Genomic DNA, 14,231 nt, shown 5'->3' on the forward strand with positions numbered 1-14,231 from the left:
AAGGAGATGTTGGCGCCTATGCTTTCGGCAATTGAAGGACTCGGGATCACCCAGAAGGCCCACAAAGCTAAGATCCAGGAGGTACAGAAAAGAGTAAGTCAGAATGAGGACGAGCTCATGGGCCTGGCGGTGAGAGTGGAGCAGAACGAGGCGCTACACAAGAGGTGGGCGGGAAGACTCGAAGACCTGGAGAACAGGTCGAGGAGAAAGAATCTGCGAATCCTGGGTCTCCCTGAGTGAGTGGAGGGGGCTGATGCCGGGGCATACGCGAGCACGATGCTCGAGGCGATGATGGGCACGAAGGCCCATTCGAGGCCGCTGGAGTTGGACGGGGCACATCGGGTGCTGGCGAAGAAGCCCCAGGCAAATGAGCTGCCAAGGGCGATGGTGGTGAGGTTCCACCGGTTCACGGACAGAGAGTGGGTCCTGAGATGGGCCAAGAAGGAGCGGAGCAGTAAGTGGGACATTGCAGAGATCCAAATATACTTGGACTGGAGCACGGAGGTTGCAAAGCGGAGAGCGGGTTTCAACCGAGCCAAAGCGGCGTTGTACCGGAAAGGAGTGAAATTCGGAATGCTGCAGCCAGCGCGACTGTGGGTCACAGACAAGGGCCAACACTATTACTTCGAAACGCCTGAAGAGGCGTGGACCTTTGTACAAGCCGAAAAGTTGGACTCTAACAGAGGGTTTGTGAGGGTGGGGGGGATGTTTTGGGGTTTGATCTGTGATGGTTGTTGTATATAGGGGGTCAATCACGCGCAGGAAATGTTACATGGGCTGGGGGAGAGAGACAAGGCTGCGACAGGAGCTGCGCCAGAGGGGGCGGGGCGGGCTTTGGAAAGGCGGGAAGGGGAACGAAGAAATGCATATGGATTGGGAGACTTCCACGCGGGGAGGTCAATGGGACGGCAGGGGAAGCCGGGGTCAGCAGGCGTCAGCTGACTTACGGGAGTGACATGGGGGGAGCAAAAAAGCTAGACAGGGGTCTAGCGGGGGCGAGGGGAGGGAGGAAGGGGGGGGGGAAAAGGGTTGCTGCTGCACTGGCCGAAAGGGAATGGGCCACAGAAGAGGTGGTCGGGACAGGGGGTGAGGGAGGCGTGGACACGGGACTGGCCCAGAAAAGGAGATGGCTAGTCGGCGGGGCGTGGGTGAGAGCCCCTCCAATCCGGCTGATAACGTGGAATGTGAGGGTCCTGAATGGGCTGGTGAAGAGGGCTCGAGTGTTCGCGCACTTAAACGGACTGAAGGCGGACGTGGCCATGCTCCAAGAGACACACCTGAAGGTGGCGGACCAGGTCAGGTTAAGAAAGGGATGGGTAGGACAGGTATTCCACTCGGGACTGGATGCGAAGAATAGAGGGGTGGCAATATTGGTGGGAAAGCGGGTGTCATTTGAGGCCAAGACTATTGTAGCGGACAATGGAGGGCGATATGTAATGGTGAGCGGTAGGCTGCAAGGGACGTGGGTGGAGTTGGTAAACGTATACGCCCCGAACTGGGATGATGCAGGATTCATGAAGCGCATGTTGGGGCGCATTCCGGACCTGGAGATAGGAGGCCTGGTAATGGGAGGGGACTTCAATACAGTGTTGGATCCAGCACTGGACCGCTCCAAATCAAGGACTGGAAAGAGGCCGGCGGCGGCCAAGGTACTTAGGGGGTTTATGGGTCAGATGGGGGGAGTGGACCCATGGCGGTTTGCAAGGCCGCACGCCAGGGAATTTTCTTTCTTCTCCCATGTACAAAGCCTACTCGCGGATAGATTTCTTTGTTCTGGGTAGGGCGCTCATCCCGAGGGTGGAGGGGACGGAGTCTTCGGCTATAGCCGTTTCGGACCATGCCCCGCACTGGGTGGAACTGGAGCTGGGAGAGGAGAGGAACCAACGCCCGTTGTGGCGGCTGGATGTGGGACTGCTGGCGGACGAGGTGGTGTGTCGGAAGGTGAGGGGGTGTATCAAAAGGTACTTGGAGGCCAACGACAACGGGGAGGTGCGGGTGGGGGTGGTATGGGAGGCGTTGAAGGCAGTGATCAGGGGAGAGCTAATTTCCATTAGGGCTCATAGGGAGAAGACAGAGGGTATGGAAAGTGAGAGGTTAGTGGGGGAGATTTTGAGAGTGGACAGGAGATACGCAGAGGCCCCGGAGGAAAAATTACTTGGGGAAAGACGACGGCTCCAGACGGAGTTTGACCTGTTGACCACAAGAAAGGCGGAGGAACAGTGGAGGAAAGCGTAGGGGGCGACCTACGAGTATGGGGAAAAGGCTAGTCGGATGCTGGCACACCAGCTCCGTCAGAGGATGGCAGCGAGGGAGATAGGGGGAGTCAAAGATGGAAGGGGAGCCACGGTTCGGAGTGCGACGAAAATAAACGACGTATTCAAGGCCTTTTATGAAGAGCTGTACAGATCCCAGCCCCCAGAGGGGGAAGAGGGGATGAGACGATTCCTAGATCAGCTGAGATTCCCGAGGGTGGAGGAGCAAGAGGTGGCTGGTTTGGGGGCACCAATTGGGTTGGAGGAGCTGAGCAAGGGTTTGGGGAGTATGCAGGCGGGGAAGGCCCCGGGACCGGACGGATTCCCGGTGGAGTTCTACAGGAAGTACGCAGACCTGTTGGCCCCGCTACTGGTGAGGACCTTTAATGAGGCAAGAGAGGAGGGGACCCTGTCCCCGACAATGTCGGAAGCGACAATTTCTTTGATCCTAAAGCGGGACAAGGACCCACTGCAATGTGGATCGTACAGGCCGATCTCGCTCCTCAATGTGGATGCAAAGTTGCTGGCAAAAGTGCTGGCCACGAGGATCGAGGACTGTGTCCCGGGGGTAATTCACGAGGACCAGACGGGATTTGTAAAGGGCAGGCAACTAAACACCAATGTGCGGCGGCTCTTAAATGTGATAATGATGCCATCGGAGGAGGGAGAGGCGGAGATAGTGGCAGCTATGGACACGGAGAAGGCCTTTGACTGAATAGAGTGGGAGTACCTCTGGGAGGTGCTGCGTAGGTTTGGGTTCGGGGTAGGGTTTATCAATTGGGTTAAGCTCCTTTACAGAGCCCCGATGGCGAGTGTAGTGACGAACCGGCGGAGGTCGGAGTACTTTCGAGTGTACCGAGGGACAAGGCAGGGGTGCCCCCTGTCCCCCCTGTTGTTCGCATTGGCGATCGAACCATTGGCCATGTCATTGAGGGAGTCTAATAAATAGAGGGGGGTGGTCCGAGGGGGAGAAGAGCATCGGGTGTCGCTATATGCGGATGACCTGTTGCTGTACGTGGTGGATCCAATGGAGGGGATGGTGGAGGTCATGCAGACTCTAAGGGAGTTTGGGGAGTTTTCAGGCTATAAGCTCAATGTAGGGAAGAGTGAGCTCTTTGTATTACAGACGGGGGACCAAGAAAGAGGGATAGGGGACCTACCGCTGAGGAGGGCGGAGGGGAGATTTCGGTATCTGGGGATCCAGATAGCCAGGAGTTGGGGGACCCTACATAAACTGAATCTGATGAGGTTGGTGGAGCAAATGGAGGAGGATTTCAAAAGATGGGACATGTTACCGCTCTCGCTGGCGGGTAGAGTGCAGTCGGTCAAATTGGTGGTCCTTCCGAGGTTTTTGTTTGGGTTTCAGTGCCTTCCCATCGTGATCACTAAGGCCTTTTTTAAGAGAGTAGGCAGGAGTATTATGGGGTTTGTGTGGGCGAATAAGACCCCGAGAGTAAGGAGAGGGTTCCTGGAACGCAGTAGGGACCGAGGAGGGTTGGCGCTGCCAAACCTGGGGAACTACTACTGGGCAGCAAATGTGGCAATGATCCGCAAGTGGGTTATGGAGTGAGAGGGGGCGGCATGGAAGAGGATGGAGATGGCGTCCTGTAAAGGAACGAGCCTGGGGGCATTGGTGGCGGCACCGCTGCCGCTCTCGTCGACAAAGTATACCACGAGCCCGGTGGTGGCGGCAACGCTAAGGATCTGGGGCCAGTGGAGACGGCATCGGGGTGCAATGGGAGCATCGGTGTGGTCCCCGATCAGGGGTAACCACCGGTTTGTCCCGGGGAAGATGGACGGGGGGTTCCAGAGCTGGCATTGGGCGGGGATTGGAAGAATGGGGGACCTGTTCATCGACGGGACGTTTGCGAGCCTAGGGGTACTGGAGGAGAAGTTCGAGTTACCCCCGGGAAATGCCTTTAGATATATGCAGGTGAGGGCTTTTGTGAGGCGACAGGTGAGGGAATTCCCGTTGCTCCCGGCACAAGAAGTTCAAGATAGGGTGATCTCGAGTGTATGGGTCGGTGAGGGCAAGGTGTCGGAAATACATCAGGAGTTGAAAGAAGAGGGGAAACGCTAGTAGAAGAGTTGAAGGGTAAATGGGAGGAGGAGCTGGGGGAGGAGATCGAGGAAGGGCTGTGGGCTGATGCCCTAGGTAGGGTTAATTCCTCCTCCTCGTGTGCCAGGCTCAGCCTGATACAATTTAAGGTGGTCCACAGAGCGCACTTGACGGGGGCGAGGTTGAGTAGGTTCTTTGGGGTAGAGGACAGATGTGGAAGGTGCTCAGGGAGCCCGGCGAACCATGTCCATATGTTTTGGTCATGCCCGGCACTGGAGGGGTTCTGGAGAGGAGTGGCGGGAGCAATATCTCAGGTGGTGAAAGTCCGGGTCAAGCCAAGCTGGGGGCTAGCAATATTTGGAGTAGTGGACGAACCGGGAGTGCAAGAGGCGAAAGAGGCCGGCATTCTGGCCTTTGCGTCCCTAGTAGCCCGGCGAAGGATCTTGCTAATGTGGAAGGAGGCGAAGCCCCCCAGCCTGGAGGCCTGGATAAATGATATGGCTGGGTTCATAAAGTTGGAGAGGATTAAGTTCGCCTTGAGAGGGTCTGCGCAGGGGTTCTACAGGCGGTGCAACCGTTCCTAGACTATCTCGCAGAGCGTTAGAGGAAGGTCGGTCAGTAGCAGCAGCAACCTTGGGGGGGGGGGTGGAAGGGGGGATAGGGGGGACTGCCTGGGAGGGTGGATGAGCAAGAGATAACATGAAGGGTTGGGGAAACTGGCACGTACGGGTGAGGGCCAGTGTACAAAGCTGTGTAAATATATCATTTTGCCATGTATATATCTTGCTCTGCGCGATTTCTCGTTTTTTTTTTGCTACGAGGGGCCCGGGGGGGTGGGGGGGGGGTTATTGTTTGTAAGGGAGAAAAATTGTGTTAAAAAACTTTAATAAATATATTTTTTTTAAAAAAAGGATCGTCTGAAAAAGCAACTACAGGATCTCCAAGACCAGGGCATCATCTTGAAGGTCAGGGGGCCAACTGACTGGGTCAGCTTCATGGTCTGCGTAAAGAAGCCATCAGGGGAGCTCCGCATTTGCATTGATCCCAAGGATCTAAACCGCAACATCATGCGGGAGCACTACCCAATCCTGAAGCGCGAAGAGCTAACCAGTGAGATGGCTCATGCCAAATTCTTCACTCAGCTGGACGCTTCCCGGGGTTTTTGGCAAATACAGCTGGATGCGTCCAGTCGCAAGCTGTGCACGTTCAACACCCTGTTCGGCCTGCAACTGTTACAACCGCATGCCTTTCGGTATCATATCTGCCTCCGAAGTTTCATCGCATCATGGAGCAGATGATGGAGGGCATCGAGGGGATACGAGTATACGTGGACGATGTGATCATCTGGTCCACAATGCCCCAGGAACACATCGCTCGCCTCAAGCGGGTCTTCCAGCAAATTCATGAACATGGTCTCCAGTTCAACAGGGCCAAGTGCTCATTTGGTCAATCTGATATAAAGTTTCTAGGCGACCACATCACGCGGCCAGATGCCGACAAGGTCTTGGCGATCAACACCATGAAAACCCCGGGGGACAAGAAGGCAGTCCTCTGGATGTTTCCTCGGGATGGTCAACTTTATCGGGAAATTCATTCCCAATATGGCATCCCACACCACGGCCCTCCGCCATCTCGTCAAGAAGTCAACGGAATTCCAGTGGCTGCCCACATATGAAGCGGAATGGCGTGAGCTGAAGGCAAAGCTCACCACGGCCCCAGTTCTAGCGTTCTTCGACCCAACCAAGGAAACCAAGATATCAACTGATGCAAGCCAGGACGGCATTGGGGCTGGCTCTTCCAGCGAGATGACTCCTCGTCCTGGGCTCCAATGGCGTATGCCTCCAGGGCCATGACGCCCACTGAGCAATGGAATGCCCAGATCGAAAAGGAGTGTCTGGGTCTCCCGACAGGAATAGTCAAGTTTCATGACTACGTTTACGGCCTGTCGAAATTCACGGTGGAAACGGACCACAGGCCTCTAGTCCACATAATCCAGAAGGATTTAAATGACATGACACCTCGGTTACAGCGAATTCTTCTTCGACTCCGCCGCTATGACTTCGAACTTGTCTACACGCCAGGCAAAGAGCTGATTATTGCAGATGCCCTAACCCGGTCCATCACCACACCGTGTGAACAAAGTGACTTCATCTGCCACATAGAAGCACAAGTGCAATTGTGTGCCACCAACCTCCCAGCCTCTGACGAACGGGTGGTCCAAATTCGTGAGGAAACAGCCAAGGATCCTTTACTGCAGCATGTGATGCAGCACTTACCCATGGCTGGCAGAAGGGACAATGTCCCCGATTCTTTAATAGAACATAGAACATAGAACAATACAGCGCAGTACAGGCCCTTCGGCCCACGATGTTGCACCGAAACAAAAGCCATCTAACCTACACTATGCCATTATCATCCATATGTTTATCCAATTAACTTTTAAATGCCCTCAATGTTGGCGAGTTCACTACTGAAGCAGGTAGGGCATTCCACGGCCTCACTACTCTTTGCGTAAAGAACCTACCTCTGACCTCTGTCCTATATCTATTACATCGATTTCGGCGTGAGAACAGCTGGTGAGTCAGTTTCAGCGGGAGCATTGCGGAAGGAGGTTGCTGGGAGGTAAGTCAACCTTTAAAAGCACTTGTCTTTGCAGGGGCAGGCCAGTCGATTCGGCGGGAGAACAGCTGGTGAGTCAGTTTCAGCGGGAGCATTGCGGAAGGAGGTTGCTGGGAGGTAAGTCAACCTTTAAAAGCACTTGTCTTTGCAGGGGCAGGCCAGTCGATTTCGGCGGGAGAACAGCTGGTGAGTCAGTTTCAGCGGGAGCATTGCGGAAGGAGGTTGCTGGGAGGTAAGTCAACCTTTAAAAGCACTTGTCTTTGCAGGGGCAGGCCAGTCGATTTCGGCGGGAGAACAGCTGGTGAGTCAGTTTCAGCGGGAGCATTGCGGAAGGAGGTTGCTGAGAGGTAAGTCAACCTTTAAAAGCACTTGTCTTTGCAGGGGCAGGCCAGTCGATTTCGGCGGGAGTGGAGCTGGCTGGTTAGTCAATTTCAGCAGGAGCTGAGAATTTTTCTTTTTTTTTAAATTAGTTTTTTAGGCGGGAACAGGAAGTCCACCCGCGGACGTCTGGGAAGACCCTCACCAATAAATTCTGGTGGAGAGGAAACCCGAGACACTACACGTGTAGTGTCTCCCACCCGCCCTCCTCCTCTAACCTAATAATAAAACCCATTGGTGTGAGGTAAGTACCATATTTTATTATATTATTATTTTTTATAAAAATTTAATTTAGTTGTTAGCCAGATCTTGGTAGAAAGTTAGAGGAATGGCAGGGAAGGGAGTGCAATGTTCCTCCTGCAGGATGTTTGAGGTGAGGGATGCAGTTAGTGTCCCTGCTGATTTTACCTGCAGGAAGTGCTGCCATCTCCAGCTCCTCCAAGACCGAGTTAGGGAACTGGAGCTGGAGTTGGAAGAACTTCGGATCATTCGGGAGGCAGAAGGGGTCATAGATAGCAGCTTCAGGGAATTAGTTACACCAAAGATTGGAGATAGGTGGGTAACTGTAAGAGGGACTGGGAAGAAGCAGTCAGTGCAGGGATCCCCTGCGGTCGTTCCCCTGAGAAACAAGTATACCGCTTTGGATACTTGTGGGAGGGACGACTTACCAGGGGTAAGCCATGGGGTACGGGCCTCTGGCACGGAGTCTGTCCCTGTTGCTCAGAAGGGAAGGGGGGAGAGGAGCAGAGCATTAGTAATTGGGGACTCGATAGTCAGGGGCACAGATAGGAGATTTTGTGGGAGCGTGAGAGACTCACGTTTGGTATGTTGCCTCCCAGGTGCAAGGGTACGTGATGTCTCGGATCGTGTTTTCCGGGTCCTTAGGGGGAGGGGGAGCAGCCCCAAGTCGTGGTCCACCTTGGCACTAACGACATAGGTAGGAAAGGGGACAAGGATGTCAGGCAGGCTTTCAGGGAGCTAGGATGGAAGCTCAGAACTAGAACAAACAGAGTTGTTATCTCTGGGTTGTTGCCCGTGCCACGTGATAGTGAGATGAGGAATAGGGAGAGAGAGCATTTAAACACGTGGCTACAGGGATGGTGCAGGCGGGAGGGATTCAGATTTTTGGATAACTGGGGCTCTTTCTGGGGAAGGTGGGACCTCTACAGACAGGATGGTCTACATCTGAACCTGAGGGGCACAAATATCCTGGGGGGGAGATTTGTTAGTGCTCTTTGGGGGGGTTTAAACTAATGCAGCAGGGGCATGGGAACCTGGATTGTAGTTTTAGGGTAAGGGAGAATGAGAGTATAGAGGTCAGGAGCACAGATTTGACGTCGCAGGAGGGGGCCAGTGTTCAGGTAGGTGGTTTGAAGTGTGTCTACTTCAATGCCAGGAGTATACGAAACAAGGTAGGGGAACTGGCAGCATGGGTTGGTACCTGGGACTTCGATGTTGTGGCCATTTCGGAGACATGGATAGAGCAGGGACAGGAATGGATGTTGCAGGTTCCGGGGTTTAGGTGTTTTAGTAAGCTCAGAGAAGGAGGCAAAAGAGGGGGAGGTGTGGCGCTGCTAGTCAAGAGCAGTATTACGATGGCGGAGAGGATGCTAGATGGGGACTCTTCTTCCGAGGTAGTATGGGCTGAAGTTAGAAACAGGAAAGGAGAGGTCACCCTGTTGGGAGTTTTTTATAGGCCTCCTAATAGTTCTAGGGATGTAGAGGAAAGGATGGCGAAGATGATTCTGGATATGAGCGAAAGTAACAGGGTAGTTATTATGGGAGACTTTAACTTTCCAAATATTGACTGGAAAAGATGTAGTTCGAGTACAATAGATGGGTCGTTTTTTGTACAGTGTGTGCAGGAGGGTTTCCTGAAACAATATGTTGACAGGCCAACAAGAGGCGAGGCCACGTTGGATTTGGTTTTGGGTAATGAACCAGGCCAGGTGTTGGATTTGGAGGTAGGAGAGCACTTTGGGGACAGTGACCACAATTCGGTGACGTTTACGTTAATGATGGAAAGGGATAAGTATACACCGCAGGCCAAGAGTTATAGCTGGGGGAAGGGCAATTATGATGCCATTAGACGTGACTTGGGGGGGATAAGGTGGAGAAGTAGGCTGCAAGTGTTGGGCACACTGGATAAGTGGGGCTTGTTCAAGGATCAGCTACTGCGTGTTCTTGATAAGTATGTACCGGTCAGACAGGGAGGAAGGCATCGAGCGAGGGAACCGTGGTTTACCAAGGAAGTGGAATCTCTTGTTAAGAGGAAGAAGGAGGCCTATGTGAAGATGAAGTGTGAAGTTTCGGTTGGGGCGATGGATAGTTACAAGGTAGCGAGGAAGGATCTAAAGAGAGAGCTAAGACGAGCAAGGAGGGGACATGAGAAGTATTTGGCAGGAAGGATCAAGGAAAACCCAAAAGCTTTCTATAGGTATGTCAGGAATAAGCGAATGACTAGGGAAAGAGTAGGACCAGTCAAGGACAGGGATGGGAAATTGTGTGTGGAGTCTGAAGAGATAGGCGAGATACTAAATGAATATTTTTCGTCAGTATTCACTCAGGAAAAAGATAATGTTGTGGAGGAGAATGCTGAGCCCCAGGCTAATAGAATAGATGGCATTGAGGTACGTAGGGAAGAGGTGTTGGCAATTCTGGACAGGCTGAAAATAGATAAGTCCCCGGGACCTGATGGGATTTATCCTAGGATTCTCTGGGAGGCCAGGGAAGAGATTGCTGGACCTTTGGCTTTGATTTTTATGTCATCATTGGCTACAGGAATAGTGCCAGAGGACTGGAGGACAGCAAATGTGGTCCCTTTGTTCAAAAAGGGGAGCAGAGACAACCCCGGCAACTATAGACCGGTGAGCCTCACGTCTGTAGTGGGTAAAGTCTTGGAGGGGATTATAAGAGACAAGATTTATAATCATCTAGATAGGAATAATATGATCAGGGATAGTCAGCATGGCTTTGTGAAGGGTAGGTCATGCCTCACAAACCTTATTGAGTTCTTTGAGAAGGTGACTGAACATGTAGACGAGGGTAGAGCAGTTGATGTGGTGTATATGGATTTCAGCAAAGCGTTTGATAAGGTTCCCCACGGTAGGCTATTGCAAAAAATACGGAGGCTGGGGATTGAGGGTGATTTAGAGATGTGGATCAGAAATTGGCTAGCTGAAAGAAGACAGAGGGTGGTGGTTGATGGGAAATGTTCAGAATGGAGTACAGTCACAAGTGGAGTACCACAAGGATCTGTTCTGGGGCCGTTGCTGTTTGTCATTTTTATCAATGACCTAGAGGAAGGCGCAGAAGGGTGGGTGAGTAAATTTGCAGACGATACTAAAGTCGGTGGTGTTGTCGATAGTGTGGAAGGATGTAGCAGGTTACAGAGGGATATAGATAAGCTGCAGAGCTGGGCTGAGAGGTGGCAAATGGAGTTTAATGTAGAGAAGTGTGAGGTGATTCACTTTGGAAGGAATAACAGGAATGCGGAATATTTGGCTAATGGTAAAGTTCTTGAAAGTGTGGATGAGCAGAGGGATCTAGGTGTCCATGTACATAGATCCCTGAAAGTTGCCACCCAGGTTGATAGGGTTGTGAAGAAGGCCTATGGAGTGTTGGCCTTTATTGGTAGAGGGATTGAGTTCCGGTGTCGGGAGGTCATGTTGCAGCTGTACAGAACTCTGGTACGGCCGCATTTGGAGTATTGCGTACAGTTCTGGTCACCGCATTATAGGAAGGACGTGGAGGCTTTGGAGCGGGTGCAGAGGAGATTTACCAGGATGTTGCCTGGTATGGAGGGAAAATCTTATGAGGAAAGGCTGATGGACTTGAGGTTGTTTTCGTTGGAGAGAAGAAGGTTAAGGGGAGACTTAATAGAGGCATACAAAATGATCAGGGGGTTGGATAGGGTGGACAGTGAGAGCCTTCTCCCGTGGATGGATATGGCTGGCACGAGGGGATGTTAAAGATGAGCTGACGGTTGTGGAGGGAATCCTTCTGAAACTCGACAGGATCGTTATTCCTCAAAGCATGCAGGCAATGGTGCTGGGTCAACTCCATGAGGGTCACCTTGGAGTCGAGAAATGCCGACGCAGAGCTCGGGAGGCGGTTTACTAGCCGGACATTAACCAGGATATTGCCAACACGGTCCTCAACTGCCCCACCTGTCAGAACCGTCTCAACCCAAGGAAACACTGCAACAGCACGAGATCGTGACCTCTCCGTGGTCCAAAGTAGGTATAGACCTTTTTCACGCCAAGGGGTGGGACTACGTACTCCTGGTCGACTACTTCTCCAGTTACCCAGAAGTGGTGAAACTGTCCGACCTCACGTTGAAGGCGGTCATCAAAGCCTGCAAAGAAACGTTCGCCAGGCACGGAATACCGCTCACGGTAATGAGCGACAACGGTCCATGCTTTTACAGCCAAGAATGGTCTGATTTTGCACAGTCCTACAACTTCCGTCACGTTACCTCCAGTCCCCACTACCTGCAAACGGGAAGGCCGAGAAAGGGGTCCATATTGTCAAGCGGTTGCTGTGCAAAGCTGCAGACTCAGGCTCCAACTTCAACCTGGCAATGCTGGCATACAGGGCAACCCCACTGTCTACTGGGTTGTCTCCAACGCAGATGCTCATGAATCGCACTCTGAGGACCACAGTTCCAGCCATCCATGTTCCAGACCTTGACCACCTCACGGTACTACAAAAAGTGCAGCAGTCCTGGGCCCAACAGAAGGGCACACATGATGCTCATGCCACAGATTTACCTGAGCTGGCTCCAGCCGATCATGTTCGCGTCCAGTTGCCTGAGGGCGGTTGGTCAGCCACAGCTGTTGTTGTCAAACAAGTTTGTAGCCATCTGGGATGGCCACGTCCCGATTACAAAATGGACACCTGCAAAGAATGCAGGGAAAATTGGACAATGCTAAGAAACAAGCAGGTGCAAGCTCTGTCTGTTGATTAGAACCTTAAACTCTCAGACAGGACAGAAACTACCAAACAATCTACATACTAATGAGCCATCTCCGGGGACAAAAGGGAAACATTTAGATACACAATGTTAAGGCAGACTCCCCGGCACCACAAGAAGCTAAGACAAAGCAGATTGACAGTCACTAGGACACGCCCAGCGATCAGGGAACCACCCCCCTATTGGAGGAAAATCGATACAGATGATTGGGAAAGACCCAATTAGTTGAGGCCAAGTTCAAGGCCCGCCCAAAAGCACGCGAAGCCCTTTTCCGTATAAAAGGTATCCCCCAAGGGAGAAACGCCCTCCTTTGGCTTTGGCTCTCACCGAAGAGAGAGACCTGCCAAGCAGCTGCATCAAACCAAGTAAGTCCCAAGTCAACGCACGTTACGAGATAGACACTCCTAGTTGCTACCCTGTAAACAGCTCAACCCACCAGCCTCAGAACCGAGCAATGGCCATTGTTCCTCTGACTGAGTGGGCGCCCGAAGCTAAGTATAGGCTTTAGTAATAGTGGTAGTTTAGTTTGTAGAGTTTATGCATGAGTAGATTTGACTGTGTGCAAATAAATGAGCATTGCTTGAGCATTGCTTTTGAACTTACTAACTGGTGTTTCGAGTCATTGATCAGTATTCAGTTCTGAACCTTGTGGCGGTGTCGAAAGATACCTGCCGACTCTTGAACAAACGTGATTAAACAGAACCAAATTAAGAGCCAACCAAAAGTTAGCAACAAGTTGCCCCGAGGTCTTTCATTGTTCTCATGGCTGATGGCTCCCTGCTACGGCGCAACAGACGGGCATTGCGAAGAGCTCTACGCCCACCACCTGACCGCAGTGCTCTGCCGGCTATCATGCTTCCTCCAGATGTACCCTGCCACGAGGCCACCGATCTGCCAGCGATCCTGCCGGCCCACGCGACCACCGCAATGGCAGCGATCCCACCTCTCCACATGCAGGCGGCTCCTGATCCACCTCTGCGGTGATCGACAAGAATTCGTCGCCCACCACAAAGACTGAATCTGTAGACTTAACTTTTGTAAATTTTTGTGACTGAATCCATCGACTTAACTCTTGTAAATATTGCTTAGTTTGCCATGTATCTGCACTATCGACACCTTCCCATGTATATACGTTTGTTCAATCACCGTTTGTATATAGTCAGGCATATATATATATATATATACACACCTCTGTATTTATTTAACTCAAAAAAAAGGGGAGATGTCATAATATCCACTCATGTATATAATGAGATGCAGACAGGCAGTGATTGACATATAGGATGACCAGAAAGCATACAACACAGCACAGCCAATCACCAGACAGGACTCTACCATGAGAAAGCCAAAGGGCACTAGGTTTCCCGCTCTCTCGGGACCCAGCTACTGAGACAGTCAGAGTCCACGAGCGAGCAAGCACAAACACCATTGGTAGCTAGTAAGTCTGGTCAGGCTACTACAAGGTCACTAGTCAGATCAGTATAGTGTCGACCCACAGCTGAATATATACAGCAGTTCATCTAGTTGAATAAAACAGTGTTGGATCTTCTCCTGTGTTAGACGTGTTTCTACCGTCCCTGCATCGAGTGCAGTCAACATCGAACCAACCTGCCCAACACATCACTGACCACCTAACTTCCCCTCCTGGCCCCCATGTTAGCTTATATTGTCAAGCATTCCCTCTCCTCAGATACTGTCTCCCTCTGCTTCAAATCTGCCGCTACCCCTCTCGTGAACAACTCACCCTTCCCTCCTCCGTCCTTGTAATGCCCACTCCAATCTTTCTCTCCTCATTCGAGTCCTTGAACATTTTGTCACTTTCTTAGTCTGTGCACATTTTCCTGAAACTCCATGGTCGAACCCATTCAATCAGCTTTCTGCTCCATCAAATTAACAAATGTGATGAAATGTGATTGTGAGTGTGATAAACTATCCCCCCTCACCCTTC

The sequence above is a fragment of the Scyliorhinus torazame genome, chromosome 13 (genome assembly GCF_047496885.1).
Source record: "Scyliorhinus torazame isolate Kashiwa2021f chromosome 13, sScyTor2.1, whole genome shotgun sequence".
NCBI classification, from domain to species: domain Eukaryota; kingdom Metazoa; phylum Chordata; class Chondrichthyes; order Carcharhiniformes; family Scyliorhinidae; genus Scyliorhinus; species Scyliorhinus torazame.